Source organism: Monodelphis domestica, chromosome 7 (assembly GCF_027887165.1).
Source record: "Monodelphis domestica isolate mMonDom1 chromosome 7, mMonDom1.pri, whole genome shotgun sequence".
Lineage (NCBI taxonomy): Eukaryota > Metazoa > Chordata > Mammalia > Didelphimorphia > Didelphidae > Monodelphis > Monodelphis domestica.
In genome coordinates, this window is record NC_077233.1 from 291,297,101 (window position 1) to 291,315,276 (window position 18,176).

Sequence of the window (18,176 nt, forward strand, 5' to 3'; positions counted from 1 at the left end):
AGAAGTAACTGCTGAGATTCCAATAAAGTCAATGTATTTGTGGTTTTATTTGGGGGGGGGGGGGTTGGTTATGTATGAGTGCGCTCTTACTACAACAGCAAATATGCAAGTGTGTTTTGCATGACAATAAAAATAAAAATGTAAAAAGATGTTTAAGCTTCCAAGAAAATACAGGTTTAAAAAGAAAAAAGATTCTAATGAATAGAAAAAAACAAGAAGACTGATCATTTTACACTGGGAAATTCACCAGCACTCCCATTACAATCATTGTGCGTGATAAGCTAAAGCTGATGCTTATGTAAATTCTTAGTTTAAAAAGAAAAAAATGAAGCTAAGAAAGCTTATATGGTAGAACCAAATTAAATGAATAGCGCAAGCAGCTCCATATGATGGTCTGAAACAATTCTTTGGGTTGGTATAAACCTAAAACTAATGTTTTGTGAAAACTAAGCACAATGGAATTTTTTAAAGGCTATCAGCAGCTTTAAAAAGTTTCTAATAAAGGAAAAAATAAAAAGAAATACATCTAAGAAATACTCCAACTGCACATATCTGTAGATATTTTCAAATCTAATTGGTAGGATCAAAGAAGGAAATGCAGACGGATCCAATAATCTGTGTGAAAGAACTTTTAAAAGTGTGGTTCTTTTAAATATTCCGGCAACTTGTTTCTTTTACCATCCCCAAATCCCCCACTTTCTGTTTCAGGGCATAGTCCTTTGGATGCTTCAATTGTATGTTTCAGGTGAGGAATTTATTCTGAAATTCTTCTCTCCAAACTATGAATATGGTTACTTCAATCCCAATCCCTTTCCTTCTCTCTTTTACAAAATTTTCTCTTTGTCTTTTAGCTCCAATTTCAAAATAAATGGGGAGAATGAATCATTTCAATGTGTTCTACCTCTCTTATTTTTCTAAGCATGTAAACAATTTAGAAATAGGAAGATTCCCCTTGATTATGGAAAAAACGAATACTTTGGCCTTAGTTTGTATCTTCTGGAGGCTACAGACCCACGTTTAGTTTTACTTTTGCTTAAAAACAGTATGAATGAATTGGAAATAAATCATAAGGATGCTACAACTATACGAATATGGATTTTGTAATAAACGATCTACAGCTTTGAATAAAGGGCTAGTATAAAGATGATGAACGTCTAAAATAACATTTGGTTTTCATCTTAGACTGATGAGTCTATTGAAATAGTCCCTAGTAACAGGGACTAGTAAGGGGCTGAGGGCAGGGACTGCTGTTTCTGGAAAGGGTGTTTCATCGATGAATTGCCCAATTGCTCCGCTCGCCATCCTGTCCTTCCTCGGATCAATAAACCCTCCTGCTTGCTGCTCGAGTCGTCCCATTCGCTCAACCTGTTTGCACTCGTCTCTGCCGCTTCCTCCGACCCGGAGTGTCTGGGGAAGCACCAGGGAACAAGGAAGGCCTCCGTTCAGGTCCTGCCCTTGCCACGGACTGACTGCGACGTGAGCTTTCAAGAGTTACAGCCACCATCTTGGGTGGTCAGGTGTAGACAGCGCCGGCCCGCCCTGGCGGAGGCAGTTCCAATTCGATGTACAGTGGACTGGATGGCAGGTCCCTTCGGCACGCAGCGGGACGTCCAGAGGAGGCAGGGCACTCGTGGCAAAGAAGCGCGGCGGGCCTCGCCGGCTGGGGAGAGGGGACCCCCACCCCTCAGGAGCACCCGGCCCCCGGGGGGGTCTCTGGGGGCCGCAGCCGCAAGGGCCCTGCAACAAGGAGGAGAACCTTGTGGGGGGGGCTCAGATTTGGGCACCTGGATCGGCCCCCCCCCCAATCACCACAGGCTAGGAACTCGGTGTTTAAGAAGACCGGTGGATGCGCGCCTCATTTGGTCCGGTGGGCCCTCCCTCCCCTCCTTAGGGGCCCAGCCCGGGCCCCCCCTGACTCCCAGAGCGGTCTGGCACCCGCAACGCCTGGTCACTCCCACAGCCTTCCGCGCTGCGTCTTTGGGGAGCGGCGCCTTGCCGCGGCTCTCCTTCAGAAGGCGCCAGCCGAGAGGCCCCGCGGTGAGAAGGGCCGGCACGTCAGCGGGGCCGCGCAGCCCAGCCCGGAGAAGCGTGGGCCAACCGGCCACCCTGGCGCCGGGCCTGCGGACTGTCCTCAGGCCGGCCCTCGGGGCTTCTGGCCCGTGAGAGCCGGAGCAGGTCGCAGAGAGAGAAGAGGAAGGGAGGGGGCCGAGTGCCAGCAGAGAGCGAGGAGCTGAGGAGGCGCCCGTCAGCCAAGCGCGCCGAGTCTGTGCACGCTGCGGTACTGCAAGAGGAGCGGAGCCAGGAAAACAGCGGGCCGACCTGACCTGCGTACGGCTCGCAGCGGAAAGCGTTCCCTTTCCTTTCGGCGTGCTTTTGGAGGTGGTTCTGGGGACACACAGGTGGCTCAGCAGATGCAGCAGGGCCCGGAGACGGGGCGTCCTGGGTTCAAATCCAAGGTCGGACACGTCCCAGCCACGCAACCCGGGGCAAGTCACGTCACCTCAACGGCCCTTCCTTGAAACTAGAACTTCATAATGACTAAGATAGAAGGCCTTGAGATCGTGTTTCTTGCCTCTCCCCCCCCCCGCCCAAGAGAACAGTAAAAACAAAAGTAGCAAAGCAAGAGAGCGCCCCGTGTAGCACCACAAATGTCTGCCCCATCTAGGTCCAGATAGCGGGGCTCCATTCGGGCTTTAAAGGGGCCAGAATTCCCTTTCGGCCTTCCAGACTCCAGAGACCATACGCGCCGCGCTGCCTACCGCCTGATAGAACGGGGATGGATTCAGGGGCAGACGGAGACATATTTTTTAGCCTGGCCAATGCAGGTATTTGTTTTGCTTGACTTGGCTCAACCAGCATGCGTGGAGAATTCTGTTTCCCTTTCTTTTAATTGGAAAGGCGAGAGGCTAAGAAAATAGCTATTTTGGGTTCGTTTTAAACATTTTAATTGACTATATGTATGCCCATGTATGTACGTCTCTCCTTACGGATGCCTGGAAATCTACTATTTTATTAGACACCCGACTTTCCCCTCAATGTATATAGTCAGCTTTGATGGGTAGGTGATGCTTGGTTGTGGACTCAATTCCCTCGTCTTCCTGAATACCATATTCCAAGTCTTGGGGTCCTTTAGTGTGGAAGCTGCCTGACATTAGTGTGGAGCTCCTTGTCCTTTTCTGGCCATTTACAGTATTTTCTCCTGAGCCTGGAAGCTCTTGAAAGGGGCTAAAACATTCCTGGAAGTTGTCTTTTGGGGATTTAATGAAGGGAGTGATCTGTGGATTCTTCCAATGTCTATTTTCCCCTCTTATTCGAGAATATCAGGGCAGCTTTGATCCAGCCATAGCGGCTGAGTTTGTACCCCAAAGAGATAATAAGGAAAATGACTTGTACAAGAATCTTCATTTAAAAATAAATAATTAAAAAAAGAATTTGGGAAAAAAATTGGAAAATGAGGGGATGCCCTTCCATTGGGGAATGGCTGAACACACTGTGGTATCTGTTGGGGATGGAATACTATTGTGCTCAAAGGAATGATGAACTGGAGGGATTCCATGTGAACTGGGACGACCTCCAGGAAGTGATGCAGAGTGAGAGGAGCAGAACCAGGAGAACATTGTACACAGAGACGGATACACTGTGGTTTAATTGAATGCAATTGCAATGGACTTCTCTACTAGTAGCAATGCAATGATCCAGAACAACCTGGAGGGATCTATGAGAAAGAGATTTCATCCACATTCAGAGGAAGAACTGTGGGAGTAGAACCACAGAAGAAAAACAACTGCTTGATCACATGAGTCAACAGGGATATGTTTGGGAATATAGACTCTCAATGATCACCCTAGTGCAAATATTAATAATATGGAAATAGGTCTTAATAACACATGTAAAACCCAGTGCGATTGCATAAGCTAAGGGAGGGGATTTGGGGAGGAGAGGGAAAGAATATGAATCTTGTAACCATGGAAAAATATTCTAAATTAACTGGTTAAAATTTAAAAAAAAGAATATCAGGGCAGTTTTATTGAGTAATTCCTTGTAGTATGATATCAAAGCTTTTTTTTTGTTTTTCAGTGCTTTCAGGTAATCCAATAATTCTCAAATTGTCTCTCCTGGATCTGTTTTCCAGGTCAGTTGTCTTTTCAATTAGATATTTCATGTTTCCCTCTATTTTTTCATTCTCATGATTTTGCTTTATTAATTCTTGCTGTCTCATGAGATCATTAGCTTCTACTTGCCCAATTCTAGTCTTTAAAGACTGATTTTCTTTTACTTTTTCTTTTTAGTTTGGCCTATCCTGCTTTTCATGGCTTCCAGCTGGTCAATTCTGTCCTCTAATTTGCTTATTCCTTCATTTTATTTCTGTGCCTCTTTTTCTATACGGGCAATTTTTGTCTTTTAAGTTATTTTCTTTTTGGATTACTTTCATTTCTTTTTCCCACTTTTCTTCCCATTTTTCCTTCTATCTTCCTCCAGGAGAACATTAAGAAGTTAACAATAACTTGGCAAAGCCATTTAGTCAATAGTCACTGACCTGTGCAGTACCTTTCCTTAAAAATCAATGTAAAAATGACTATATAGAACAAATAGATATTGTCAAGAGCTCTCCAAGGAACTAGTTCTCTGGCCTCAAGAGCATTCAGCATCTTTGCAAGGCCACAGACACAATATTCTCATTGTTTTACTACAAATTAATTTTGTTATTCTGATAGTATTCCAATAACAAATGAGGTATGTGTATGTATGCTACATATACTAAGTCTCTGATAAATACTTCTGTGACTCAGAGGTGGGTCTATTTGTTACTTTTCACATCAGAACCTAAAGAGTTACTGTTTCTTCAAATATATAGTAAATACAAGACTATCTGGAAAAGTGCTTTAGATACTTGCTACCTGTATTGATCCTAGGCAAGTCTTTTAACCCTGTCTGCCTCCATTTCCTCATTTGAAAAATGAATTGGAGAGAAAAATGATAAATCATTCCAGTATCTTCACCAAGAAAACTCAAATGAGATCACAAAGAATCAGACATGACTATGAAAGCAACTGAACAGCAATATAAACAATAAAGGAACACCTCAAATATTTGCAGATTCTTTGGAAAAATAATGATTGAAAAAGTTAAGAGTTGGTTTCTAAAAAGAAAAAACCCAACAACATTTTGTAGGTATGTTTCTTTACTCACCTAATGATCAAATGTTTTCAAATAATTCGATGTTACCTTCCAGATATAGGGATATAATTCTTCCTAGTTTGTAATTAGTAGAATCTGAAATAACAATAAAAAATAGGATATTTTACTACAAGAAACCTTTGAATTAATACTACTAGAAAAATTATTTCCACTAGATAAAAATAACACTTTGGAAAGGAAATTTTTCAATCAAGGGTATTGTAGATGAACTGATATAATGCAAACAAATACATATATTTAATTGGCCCTGACAAATGAGCATAAAAAAGACTCAGGAACTCTAATAAAATCAATGATCAATCCTGTTTCCAGAGAACCAATGAGGAAGCAGGCTACATAATCTGCCAGAGAGATAATGTTCTAAAAGAGCAGAAAGAAACATAGTAGAATCTTGTTTTATATAAGTTCAACACACAAGAATTCAGGTATATGTGACTGACAATTTTTTTTTAAATGAAGGCAGAAAATGGTTATGAATTAAACTATTTGCCATTTTCCCAAGCAGTGTAAAGTCTCAGCAGTTCACCCAAACATGCTTACTCCGAGATCTGTTCATGTGAGGCACTGCATTTTTTTGGGCCAAACATTAGCAATTACACCAGTCTTTGTCCCAAGTTTTCAGTTGCAATAAGTCATGTCCTCAAAGCAGTGCTTCTCTTTGTTTCATTAATACAACTTAGTTATTAATAATGGCCCCAAAGTACAAGAGTAGTAAGGCTGGCAGTTCTGATAAACCTAAGAAAGTCACTAAGTGGCTAGGCATGTTCATATCTGAAATACTTATTAAACAATGGAGTTCACTGTGACGGATTTTCAACTTATATGAAAGGGCTTGATCACATAAAGCAAGGTTCTGCTGTATATTTTCAGTGTTTTTTTGCTTGATTATACATCTTTTTTTACAATTTATTTTTGTTTTTGTTTTTTCAATGGTGGGTGAAGAGGTGGAGAAAGCCTAATTTAAAAGAAATTAAAATGTGAAAATAATGGATATAAAAGAGCAAGTGGGGCTCATATTTTCAGTATTCATCTAAAAGCATTTACAATGACTATAATTTCTGGAGAGTCCCAGAGAAATGAGACTTGGACCAAAATCTCCAACAGTACTTGGCCTTTTGGCTAAAGCATGATTAGGCCTAATGATCAAGCCAGAGTCTGTTAGGTAAAAAAAATCTCTCCTCTTTTAGTCATGTTGTTGCTTGGACTCCGAACAGTGACTGAACAATAGCCTTCCTCGACTTTCTGATCTCGTGACAGTAACGGGCAAACTTTCACCTCCAAATGAACATGTGGCCTAGACGGAACGGTCACATGATAAACAAATTCCAAAAAAGCCTTTCGCTACTCTAAGTGGGAGAGGCAGAAAAGATGACAGGATAAGATGATGTGAGGGCTGCAAGTTAAAAAATTAGCAACCTTTGTGCAGAAGGGTGAAGTTCTGCAATATCTGCTATAGTTCATATCACATTCACTTTGATAAGTACAACAGCCTTGTCTCAAACAAAAAAACCTACACTCGTTAAAATGGGAAATAACTCAAGAATGAAAATCTTCAACAATTAAATTATTGTATTTAAATCTTAAAGAGAATAACAACCCTTTGGGATAGACATATGTATTTAACCAATTTGAAGAGAAAAGGTTGAAATGGCTAAAATCGGCATAAAGAAAACACAGACAGTTCAAGTTGGGAAATATAGACTTGCAGGATGTAGATATAGACGAGGATGGCAAGAATCTTCCCAAAGAAAATGAGGTGCTTTTCACAAGTGAAGCAAACTTTCAAAAGAACCATGACATCACAGGATTCCTCACCTCATACAAGGCTTCTAATAGAACTGGCAGACTATCAAAAGTCTCATTCCTTGTGAGAAGTGCTGGTTATTTGTGGTAACTACTGACGTAGTAAACTTGCTGCGCAGTGAATCATACGCAAACCAGCTCTGAATGGTTCCATGGGATGGGAAGGGAAATGCCTGTGTCTGACAGCTTTATAATCGAAGGAGGAGTTAAAACCTTGACATTTTGCACGGTTCGCAGTCAGAACAGCAGCTGACGCAAAGATGCCAGGGAATTTGGTACGTTGCCAACCTATGAGCTCTACAGCACACCGATATTAGGGCGAGGAAGACCTGGGTTCAATGAGCATCTCAGAAACTTATAAACGATATGACTTCGAATGTTACTTGACTGAAGTACTTTCCAGAGACTTCTGTTAGGAAGTACATTGCTTCTTTAAGGTCCTTTTCACAAGGGACACTTAATGATAAAAAAGATGGAAAAGGTATTTTTGTACAAAGAAAAAGATTTGGATTAACTGTCAAAAGATGTGAACCAGTGTACAATGCTACTGTTAAAACTATTTTTACACCTAGTATGAGTATTTCTATATTTTCATATACACTGCTAAAATCTATATTTATTTACATAAGAAAAAACAGTTTGGGTATGGGATCTGGGTAGCTTTGGAGATAAGAAATGAGAACTCAGCCCTTGTCAACAATGTGGAGCGATGTTTTGTGGGAACAGTGTCACGTTATAAAAAGGCTGAGAAATAGCACTGACAAAAACAAGAGGGCACCAGAAACAATCAAACTGCTGCAAAAAATAAAGGCAATGATCATTAATTGGCCTATTCACATTTTATGGAAGAGAGTAAAACAACAAAATGAGAGAGAAACATTTGAAGTCTGAGCTTTGATTTTACAACTAGCCATTTAACAAGGAAAAAAATGGGAAGTTCTTATTTTTCAAGGGAAAAGTGAGTCTGTAAGTCAGTAAAGACAATCAGGGAAAGAACAAGAGGAATCACACCAAAAAGCTGCAGAGGAAGAATCTGAGATAAAGGACACAGTAAAAGGGGATAAAAAGCCGATTGGTTTGGGCTGGTGGGTGGTTCCTTTTTGAGCAGGGAGAGAAGACCTCATTGGCCAACAGTTCCTCTTGCTCCTTGGTGCCACCTGGAGTTGGAGAAAGTCCAGGATTTTCATAAGGCCTTATTGCTTTCTGCTGCCTCCTCTGGCTTGGAAGAAGCCCGGAAGGGGCTGTGCAGCTGGTACCCTAAAGTGGCTCAGAGTGAAGCACCCGTGTGTCAGCCTCCGACACCAACACTTGATAACACTGGGTGGAATAGCACCGCATCCAGGTAAATAAATGACTGGGCAGGATAACAGAGATCACCTGTTAGAGGAGGCCCGCAGTGCTTTAGCTTCAAGCGCTACTCGCATCAAGTGTAACACTCTTCAAACTCCCTTTTAAGGATGCTGTTCATTGAAAGAAGAGACGACAGTTATGTGCAAGCAGAGAAGTGGATTTCCCTCGCAGCCGAGTGGTGAAGATCAGCGACTGAGCAGCACCCAGCAAAGCAAGCCCTAGGATGCCGGTGTTCAAGTGCGCTGAAGCCTGCCCTCTGGTGTGGTGATCTATCTGCGACTCGCGCTGCCTACCGCATGCGCCTCCATGCCAGCTTCCTTGGGACAGAGCTACTCGTCACCGTACAGTGGAAGAAGGGTACGATCTTGGTTTCTACAGGCATCGTGACGTGCCCTAGTCGATTACCACGTCAGTGTCAATGTGTAAGATCCAGGTGTTACGACCACTTCTGGTTATGTAAACAGAAAAGGTGTCGCGGCTCAGGAGCCAGACGAGTATCGGGCGTGAATGTTCTCTCAACACGGTGACCGTACATAGGAGTGTGTCAACGTGGCTGTGGAGCTCCTCAGTGGGACACTGAGGGGATGTTCCTACCCCGCTTGGTAGGTTTCAGCCACATTCTGAGGGCAATGGAGGATGGCAACCCATTTTTCCATTCAACTACAATCCCATGATCTATGGCAATGCCACATCAAGAGAAAATTGCAATATAAACGACACTTAAACATGCTCATATATGAGGAGAACGTTCTGGACCCTGAACGAACAGGTCCAAAAACACTACTTGCACAGATGGTTCCTTTTACAATTTGGACACACTGAAAGCATCACAGTCTTGTAGAGAAATATTATTGAAGCGTTACAAATTATGAGTAGACTGCTTTATTAAAAACGGTCCATTAAAAGGCTCCTTGCAAAAGGACGTGAAGACACTGAAGAGGGAATAGCACTGCCCTATTTGTGGAACACTTGCTGGCTTTCCCTTGCTGTACTGAGTTTTAGCCAGGCCCTGCTGTGAAGCCCATCAAGCACAGTTGTTCACATAGAATCAGGATACAGAAGTACCCATAGGGCAGCAGTACCCTAGAAAATTAATTATGCAAAAGAAAAAAGATTGTAAAATACAGAAGACTCCGGAGACACAATGCTCCATATCTCCAGCCATTCTTTTGTCAATTGCCAAACAATCTCTAAACCAATATAGAATTTGGGGCACAAAAGAGATCTTGGGGGATGTGGAAGTTGTTGACTTGTCAAGACCATCACAATTTGCACAGGTTATTACAATAGAAATCAAGTACAAGGATGAAGGCAGTTGGACACCATCAATTGAATCAACAAGAGAGAAGGGATTTTTTCTTCTTTCTTTCTCTTTAGGTACTATGGCACTGAAATATGAGCCTGGAGTGTTTGTCTTGTTCAGTTTTGTTTGTCCTCATTTCAGGTGTAAGAGGTGGAATCTCCACTGTAAAGGATGTGAAGTTACTGCAACCTCAGAGTTAGGATTCTAGGCAGAATTTTCGAATCAGCAAGTACTGCAGAGTGTTATGGGGATTTTAGGAAAGGGGAAAGGCTTTATCCAAGGGTAAAATCACAAATAAAATTAATTTATGAACAAAGAAGGGAAGGATGCAAAAGGAATAAGGGAGAGGTTGACATCTGACTATAAGCCCAAGATATTTTCCACTATCATTATTTTCCTAAGTAAACCTGTCTAAATAACTAAACTACAGATTAAGTCCAACAGGGATCCCAGAATCTCACAAACAGAGTCCTTGGCAGGTAGATAGCAGGAATTCAGGAATCCTCAGATGTCCCAGGGAATAGAGAGAAAGGCTCCTCCAACATACTCTGTCCACCAGAAATGTATGGGAAATCTTCCTCTCAGTCTTGTTGTTTTATTCAGAGGCAGTCAACTTCCAAGATGAACTTGTCTAGGTAAGAGTTCAGGCACACACACCCTTCTAACTTCACCATCAGCTCCAAAGAGACAGTTTGAAACTTGTGTCTTCAACAACTTGGAACTTTTCCCCTGCCAGCTCTTGGAGAATTCTGAGTCTTGAGGGCTGTCAATCAAACGACTGTGCAACTTCTTGCACTTTATAACTTCCCTCTCTACAGTCCTCCCTTTGCACAAAGCCTAAATCGTGTTGAAAACACTATTTTGGCATTTGTGCACTAACTTACTTACATATTACTTAAACTAAAATATCTACCTAAAATAACAAACATCCTACATCCAACTATCTTAACCTATCTAATACCATCCTATTCTAGGGATTTATCAAGGAAAGGAAAAAGGGAATTAAATAATGAACAATTACAAATTTCAAACACAGAACAAACATATGCAAAAGCACAACAAATAACATAAAAAGCAAAAGATAAACACAACTTTCATGCAAAACATTAAACTCATAAACTACTACTCTTATCAACTAATATAAAACATTCTACCTCTATTATAATGCATTGACATCAAACTTAAGAGAAAATTTTTGAAAATTACAATAAACACAACATTGCATAAGTTTTACACAGAAAAGTAAACCAAAACATTAAACTCACTTATGCAAACTACATGAAACAATAGATAAAATTATACATAAGTGATCTATTTGCACAAATTTTACACATATATACATATAATACATACAATATACACATGTATGCTATACATATGCACATAGATATACACTTCATATTTACACACATTAAATATATACATATCCATACACTATAATACAATTAATCTTACAATCCGAACAGCTGTTCAGGTTTTAGTTTCAGAAGTTCTGGTTCTGTATTTCTGGTTAAATCTGTTAGATACTTTGTTAATTCACTATATATCCAGGTGTCCATTGCCTACAGAAACCAGTTGTTTCAAGAACAGCTCTGAGTGGTTTTTTAGTCTTAGGAGCACTCAGTTTCTGGATATCTGCTATTCTATTCTGTGTGATTCTTCTGGAACCCTCTGATAACACAAATCCAATATTGCACTTGAGGCAAAACACACTGTAATTTTGCGTTGGAGATTTTATGTCCATGCTTATATAATTCTATCAAAAGAATCTTGCAATCTCTTAGACATATTTTAGCATTTGGGGATGCAAGGAGAATATCATCTACTAAATGCACTATTTTACTTTCCTTGAATGTTATGGTTTTTAGATCTCTATTTAAAATTTGTGGAAATGGGCTTAGCAAATTGGTGAAACCCTGGGGCAAATGAGTCCAAGCCCACTATTTTTTTACAGGTAAAACCAAAGATCTTTTGAGAATCCTTGTGAATTGGTTTAGAGAAAAACACTGGGCATAAATCAACCACTGTGAAATATCTTGCATGTCTTGGAATGGAAGAAATTCTAGCAGCTGGACTTGGCACAATAGGATGTGTCTTTATCACATAATCATTTACAGCTCTTAAATCCTGTATGAATCTATACACCTGTATGAATCTATATACCACTTTGCCATTTTGATCTAACTTTGGCTTTTTGATTGGAAGAATAGGTGTATTATATTCTGAGAAGCAAGGTATTATGATCCCCTGTTGGATTAGGGATTCACTGATTGGTCTGATACCTTCTATTGCTTCTTTAGTTAAAAGATATTGAGGTACACAAGGAACTGGTCCTTCCTTAGTCCCCACCCTTACAGAAGTAGCTGATTTCAATAGACCTACATCTGTGGAAGACTTTGACCATAAAGCTTCAGGGATATCCTCAGGTAGAGGATAGATTGAATCTAAGTCATCCTCTATACTGACTGAATCCAAGAACAGCAATGGAAAAGCTTTCAGAGATTCTTCTGGTAGATATAACGCTATATCCCCAGTATCAATACATTGGATTGTTGCTCTTAATTTACATAATAAATCCCTACTGAAAAGATTCATGGGACAGTCTGGCATGCAAAGAAAGGTATGCTTCACAGACAAAAGACCTAAAGTAATGATTTTTGGTTGGAATTTTGCTACTCTCTCTGATTGACCAGTAGCTCTATAGTAAGCAAGAAAGACTGCAAAATGATTCTGCAAAATGAACTGCATTTGATTGACAGGGACATGTGACAGAGAATCAAATGGGAACCTCGGTCAAGGTCTAAGGTCCCAACTGGAAAAAAAAAAGACTCCTGGGGGAAAGCTTTGGGAGTTAGCTATGATCCATCTTTCTTCAAGTTTTCTGGCCCTTTGTTGAGATACCAGTTTGAGAAGAGAAACCTGTTTGAACTGGCCGCAGGCAGCTAGAAGGAAGACCAAAAAAGAACTCTTCTGGACCTACTTTGGATTTTTCCTCTGGGATCTTGGCTCATTTACTGGACTTAGTTTGTGAGGTTCTGTTTGGGGAAAACTTAACTTATTTGGCCTAGATAAGTTAAGCATTAGTATATTAATAAGGGAATATTAGATTTGGGGATAAGATTAAGAAATTTTCCTTCTCCCTTGTTACCCTCCTTCCTCTCCCTTTCCCAATCTTTAACTTAAAAATATTTAGGTGTTCCCATCTTGTCTCTTCCTTTAAATAATCATACCATAACAGCTCCTATTACTTTCAATGTACCAACAGCTCTACAATTCTTAGGAAGACTGCAAAACTGATTTACTGGCTCCAGTATCAATCAGAAGATCATATATCTGATCACCTATAGTTACAGATACATATGGTTCTGTACTGTTTGGAGGTTTAATTGTTTCTAATACTGGTGCAAGCACAGTAACATCAGTACAAAGCTCAGTCATTTCCTGTCCATCCAAGTTTACATCTGCTTGAACTACATGATATCCCCAGGATTTTGCATCTTTAACTCCATCATCAGCTTTATCATTCCTCCCTTTGGCCCCTAGGCACTCTACCTTGGTATCATTGTTCTCATTTACAATCTCATTATCATTATCCAGTTTACATTTTTCACTATTTTCCATTATTTTACAATCATTAGAATTTTCTACTAATTTCACACTACAATATTCTTTGTCCCTACAATTATTAACACTAATTACAGTGTCCTTTGATTCAATCACTTCATCTATAACTTCAATAACCTTATTACTATTACATTTCATTTACTTTCAATTTACTCTCAATTCATTATCTCTCAATTTACTTTCATTTACTCTCAATTCATTATCCCTTGATTTAAGTACAGAAGAACACTGGGTAAACTTTCAAAAGAAACAAGCCCCTTTGCTTTGATCACCCTTAACAACCTGACTATATTTAGGTCTTGCTCCAGACTTAACCCAGTCCTGCATTGTGTTCAGATTTGGTGCTTGAGCTCCCTGACAGCAGGCATTCTGGCATAATTTCCATTATTCCCTTTTGAAGTTATTCCAGCTATTATTGTTATTCCAGTTATTATTGTTGTTATTCCAATTATTCTGCCTATTAAATCCTCTATACCTGTTCAATTGTCTGGAAAACTGACCTCTGTATCTACATTCCCTGACAAAATGTCCAATTCTATTGCAGAGGAAACAACATTGGGCACCAGATCTTCTATCCCTAGGCTTGTAATAGTTATTAGGTTTCATAGATCTTAATGCTGCCACTGCCTTTAATCTCACTTTCTCTAGCTTTTTTCCTTCTGCTTCCTTTAATTTTCTTTTAAGATATTCTATAACTATCTCTCTCCTCATATTTATCCTCAGTATCTGTACATAAGTATGTAGCCTCCCTTCTAATATCCTCCAATTCCATCTCCTCCCAGTCAGGGTAATTATTTTTGAAAAATAGTTTTATCTTAGGGATAGCATTTTTCACAAAGATTCCTTTTATATGTGCTACTGTTCCCTCTTCCAGAACATCCATGTTCAGGTATGTCTCGGCAGCTTCAGTGATACGGTCAAGGAATGAAGTTGGTGTTTCAGTTGCTTTTTGCTTTATACCTTCAAACTTAAGACCATGCATTTGGTCTCTTAGGATATCTACCCGTAACCTCTAATATTGCTTGGGTCTCAAACCAAGCAAGGAGTTTTAGACTTGCAGCTTAGGACTAAGCTATATAGGAAAGGAGCTAAACTGTAAACCTAATTCCCTTGCCCTCTCCTGAAAAGGAAATGCTATAGAGGGTATTATGTTCCACTCTCCCCCTATGTGACTAGTATTTGTGTAGGTTTATTACATTTTTGAAGTCAATATTCCTTTGTAAAAATTAATCTGAGTGAGAGTCGTTAAATGGAACTGGAGGCAGGAAATTTACCCTTACAATTGAAGGAATATCATCTGTGGGGACTGGAGCCTAAATATCTCAAACCCCCTGGAAAGTATCAAAGAACTACAGGGGAGGTGTGAAATGTAACAAACTCAGGCCCATGGGAGTCGGTGATTCAACTAGATGAGCTTCTTAGTCCCATCCAGTTCCTGATATCATCGTATGGTCTGTCTCCCTTGGGAAAACATATAGTTTAATTTTTTTTTTTTGTATTTTAATCCCTAGCACCTAATTTTACCTAATCCATAATGGAAGTTTAGGATATCAATTGTTGATTGATGGTTCCCCACTTCAGAGTTTGGGGGATGGGTAGGTAGAATGGCAATTTAGCAGAGATTGCAATCTGAAGGGAACATGGGGGATGGGGAGGAAGGTAATCCCAAACTGTCACAGCAACACCAGAAAGGTCAGTATTTTGGAAAAGAACTTAAACAGTTTGGAATGGTTCAAAGAGATTTAGTCATTACCCAGCTAAAAGAGGTTTGGGGGTTATAGGCAGCCACAATTAGCCTCAAGGTACTATCTTCCCATAAGAGATGATCCACGCCATCAAAGATAAAAAGGGTATCTGGGAAAGAAAAAGGAATAAAACTCTTCCAGGACTCAATCAGAAGAGGAAACTCTACTAAGTCTATGGGAGGGCAATCAGGGAAACACCCAGCCCTATTTCCAGGTGAAGAAAATCTGCTCTATCCCCTCACAAATCTGGCCTTAAGTGGTTTTCACAGCTCTAGCTCTTCAAAGAAGTTACAACCTGAAATGACCCAGCAGCAGCAGCAGCAGCACAGGCAAATTCCCAGACTGAACCCCTGGGTTCACTCACATGCCCCTTCCTTCCATTATATACCAATGAGTTCTTATGTTCTGTGACTCTCACAAAGTAGTGCCCTTCCCAACACAGCCTTTTCATTTTTCAGTAGGGAAGACTGAGTAGTATAAGATGAACAGGCATGTATGAGGAGCAATTACATTACCTCCCACACACCCCACCAAATGTACCCCACTCCTTACAAATTTCTTAATGTTGGTAAGTGGTAGGGCACTACAATGCTTCCAGCCTCTCATATTTTAAACTTCCTCCTTAGCTTGACAACACATTCAACTGAAATTGCTCTCTTCAAAAGTTATCTTTTGTACAAGAAATAAAGCTATTTGACAAATGGCCAAAGGCAGTTTTCAGATGAAGAACTCAAACATATCAATGAGCACATGAAAGTGTTCTAAATCCCTCCTGATTAGAGAAAAGCAAATCAAAACAACTTTGAGGTATCACCTAAAACCTAGCAGACTGGCCAATATGACAGTAAAGAAAAATAATAAATGTTGGAGGAGATGTGGCAAAATTGGGACCCTAACGCACTGCTGGTGGAGTTGTGAATGGATCCAACTATTCTGGAGGGCAATTTGGAACTATGCCCAAAGGGTGCTAAAAGACTGCCTGCCCTTTGATCCAGCCATAGCACTGCTGGGTTTGTACCCCCAAAGAAATAAGGAAAAATATGTGTACAAAAATATTCATAGCTGTGCTTTGTGGTGGCAGAAAACTGGAAAAAGGGGTATTCCTTGACTAGGGAATGGCTGAACAAAGTGTGGTATCTAACGGTGATGTAATACTACTGTGCAATAAGGGACGATTCTGGTTTCCATATGAGCTGGAAAGACCTTCTCATTAACTGATGTGGAATGAAAGGAGCAGAACCAGGAGAACACTGTACACGGGAACTGAAACATTGTGGGACAATCACATGTAATCGACTCTGCTACTAGCGGCAATGCAATGATCCAGGACAATTCTGAGGGACTGAGGAGAAAGAACACTATCCACATCCAGAGAAAGAACTGTGGGAGCAGAAACACAGGAAGGAAAACATTTATCACTTGTTTATATGAGTGCAGAATGTAGGGTTTTGTTTTGTTTTTTACTCTATTACAAAAATGAATAAAATGGAAATAGGTATTGAGTAATAATACATATATAACCCAGGAGAATTGCCTGTCTGCTCTGGGGGAGGTGAAGAAGGGGAGGGAAAGAGCATGTATCTTGTAACCATGGAAAAATACTTAAATCAAAAAAACTTATCTCTTAATTGTCACATTTAATGGTCTTTTTTTTCAGTCTTTATCCTTCTTGACTTCTCTGTAACATTTGACATTAATGACCACCCTCTTCTACTGGGCCTTTGCCTTCTCCTCCATAGATTGTCTTCATACTGCTCTTATTTCTTCTTCTTCCTGTCTGAGGACTCCCTCTTAGTCTTCTTTGCTGTATTCATAATCCATTTCATGATGCAGCACAGATACTAACTGTGGGTGTGCTCCAAGGCTATGTCATAATCCCTTTCTGGGAATCTATTATTATTATTATTAAACAAATTTATATAGCACCTACTATTTACAGGACACTGGGCTAAGTGCTTGACAAATATTATTTCATTTGATCTTTATAATAAGCCAGAAAGGTAGCTGCTATCAGTATCCCCATTTTATGAGATAAGGAAACGAATGCAAATAGAGGCTAAATGACTTGCTCAGGTTGACACAGCTGTTGAGCATCTGAGGCTCAATTTGAGCCTAGGTCTTTCTGACTCGGACCAGGTGCTCTATTGACTTCATCTCCTCCCAGACTTAATAATCTCTACCAAGAGGATTCTCCAATGTGAGTATATAAACAGCTCTAACTTTCCTTGAATTCCAGTCCCACATCGCAGTCTACTAATCACTTCCAAGTGGATGTACAAATCTCAAGCACGGCTCCTCCAAAACAGAATTCATTACCCTTTCCCCAAATCATCTGTCTTATGAACCTCCATGTTCTGATACCAACATCCTTCTCATCATCCAAGATCTCACCTTTGGAATCTGTCACGCCATTGCCCAGCTCCTCGCCTACAAACTCATGATGTACAAAGCTTATCTTTCCCCCCAAACCTCTCTCTATTCCAAAATTCTCTATTTTTGTCAGAGAGAGCAGCATCCTTTCAAGCTCATCACCTCATCATTGCTCTGAACTCCTCAAGCTTCACCTCACAGCCTTAATCCCTTTCCAGATCTTGCCACATCCCTTGAATCTGTCCTCTTCTCCACTCAAAGCACACGACTTCTTCTCTCACACTGATACAGCCCAACAGGTTTTCTCTCTTTTCTCTCATAGGCTCCTCCAACTCTTTCTGTCTGTGCACTACTGATCCACCTCGTTGCTAGAATGCACTTTCCTCCCTTCGTCCTCCTAGGATCCATCTTCCTCCCTTCAGATCCCACCAGTCTGCTAGTGCCCTCCCTTTAAACCTTGTCATCCTTGGGTTGTTCTTGTCTCCCCCACAAGGACAGAAGTGGCTTTGGAGGGGGGGTCGATTCTTTGCACTTGTATTCGCGCAGCCCAAGACAGCCCCCAGGAGATGGTCCACAAGCAGTGCTGGACTGTTTTGAACAAGCAGCACATCTCTCTGCTCCTAGTGCTCCATCTCTAAAAGGAGGGTCAGAAGAGCCCTAGTTTGTTACCTAACTCAAAGGAGCTCCCCAGCCCAGGGGTAAACACAGTAAATAAAGTATAAAATAAAGAGTAAGTAACACAAGACATTCATAGTCCTTAAAGTCACCGGGCTATTTAAGGA

The 18,176-nt window shown here is 40.5% G+C and overlaps 1 protein-coding gene across 18 annotated transcripts in view; it reads right to left on the minus strand.

The window, feature by feature from the left end:
* Positions 1-18,176, minus strand: part of SEMA4D (semaphorin 4D) — a 163,642-nt gene that overhangs the window by 107,088 nt on the left and 38,378 nt on the right. For 15 of the 18 annotated variants that reach the window (XR_008913401.1, XR_008913400.1, XR_008913399.1 and 12 more), the window contains exon 2: positions 5,191-5,274. The exons of the other annotated variants lie outside the window; for them this stretch is intronic. The gene's annotated coding sequence lies outside the window, so the exon portion shown is untranslated. The remainder of the gene's footprint in view (positions 1-5,190; positions 5,275-18,176) is intronic. 18 annotated transcript variants of the gene reach the window in all.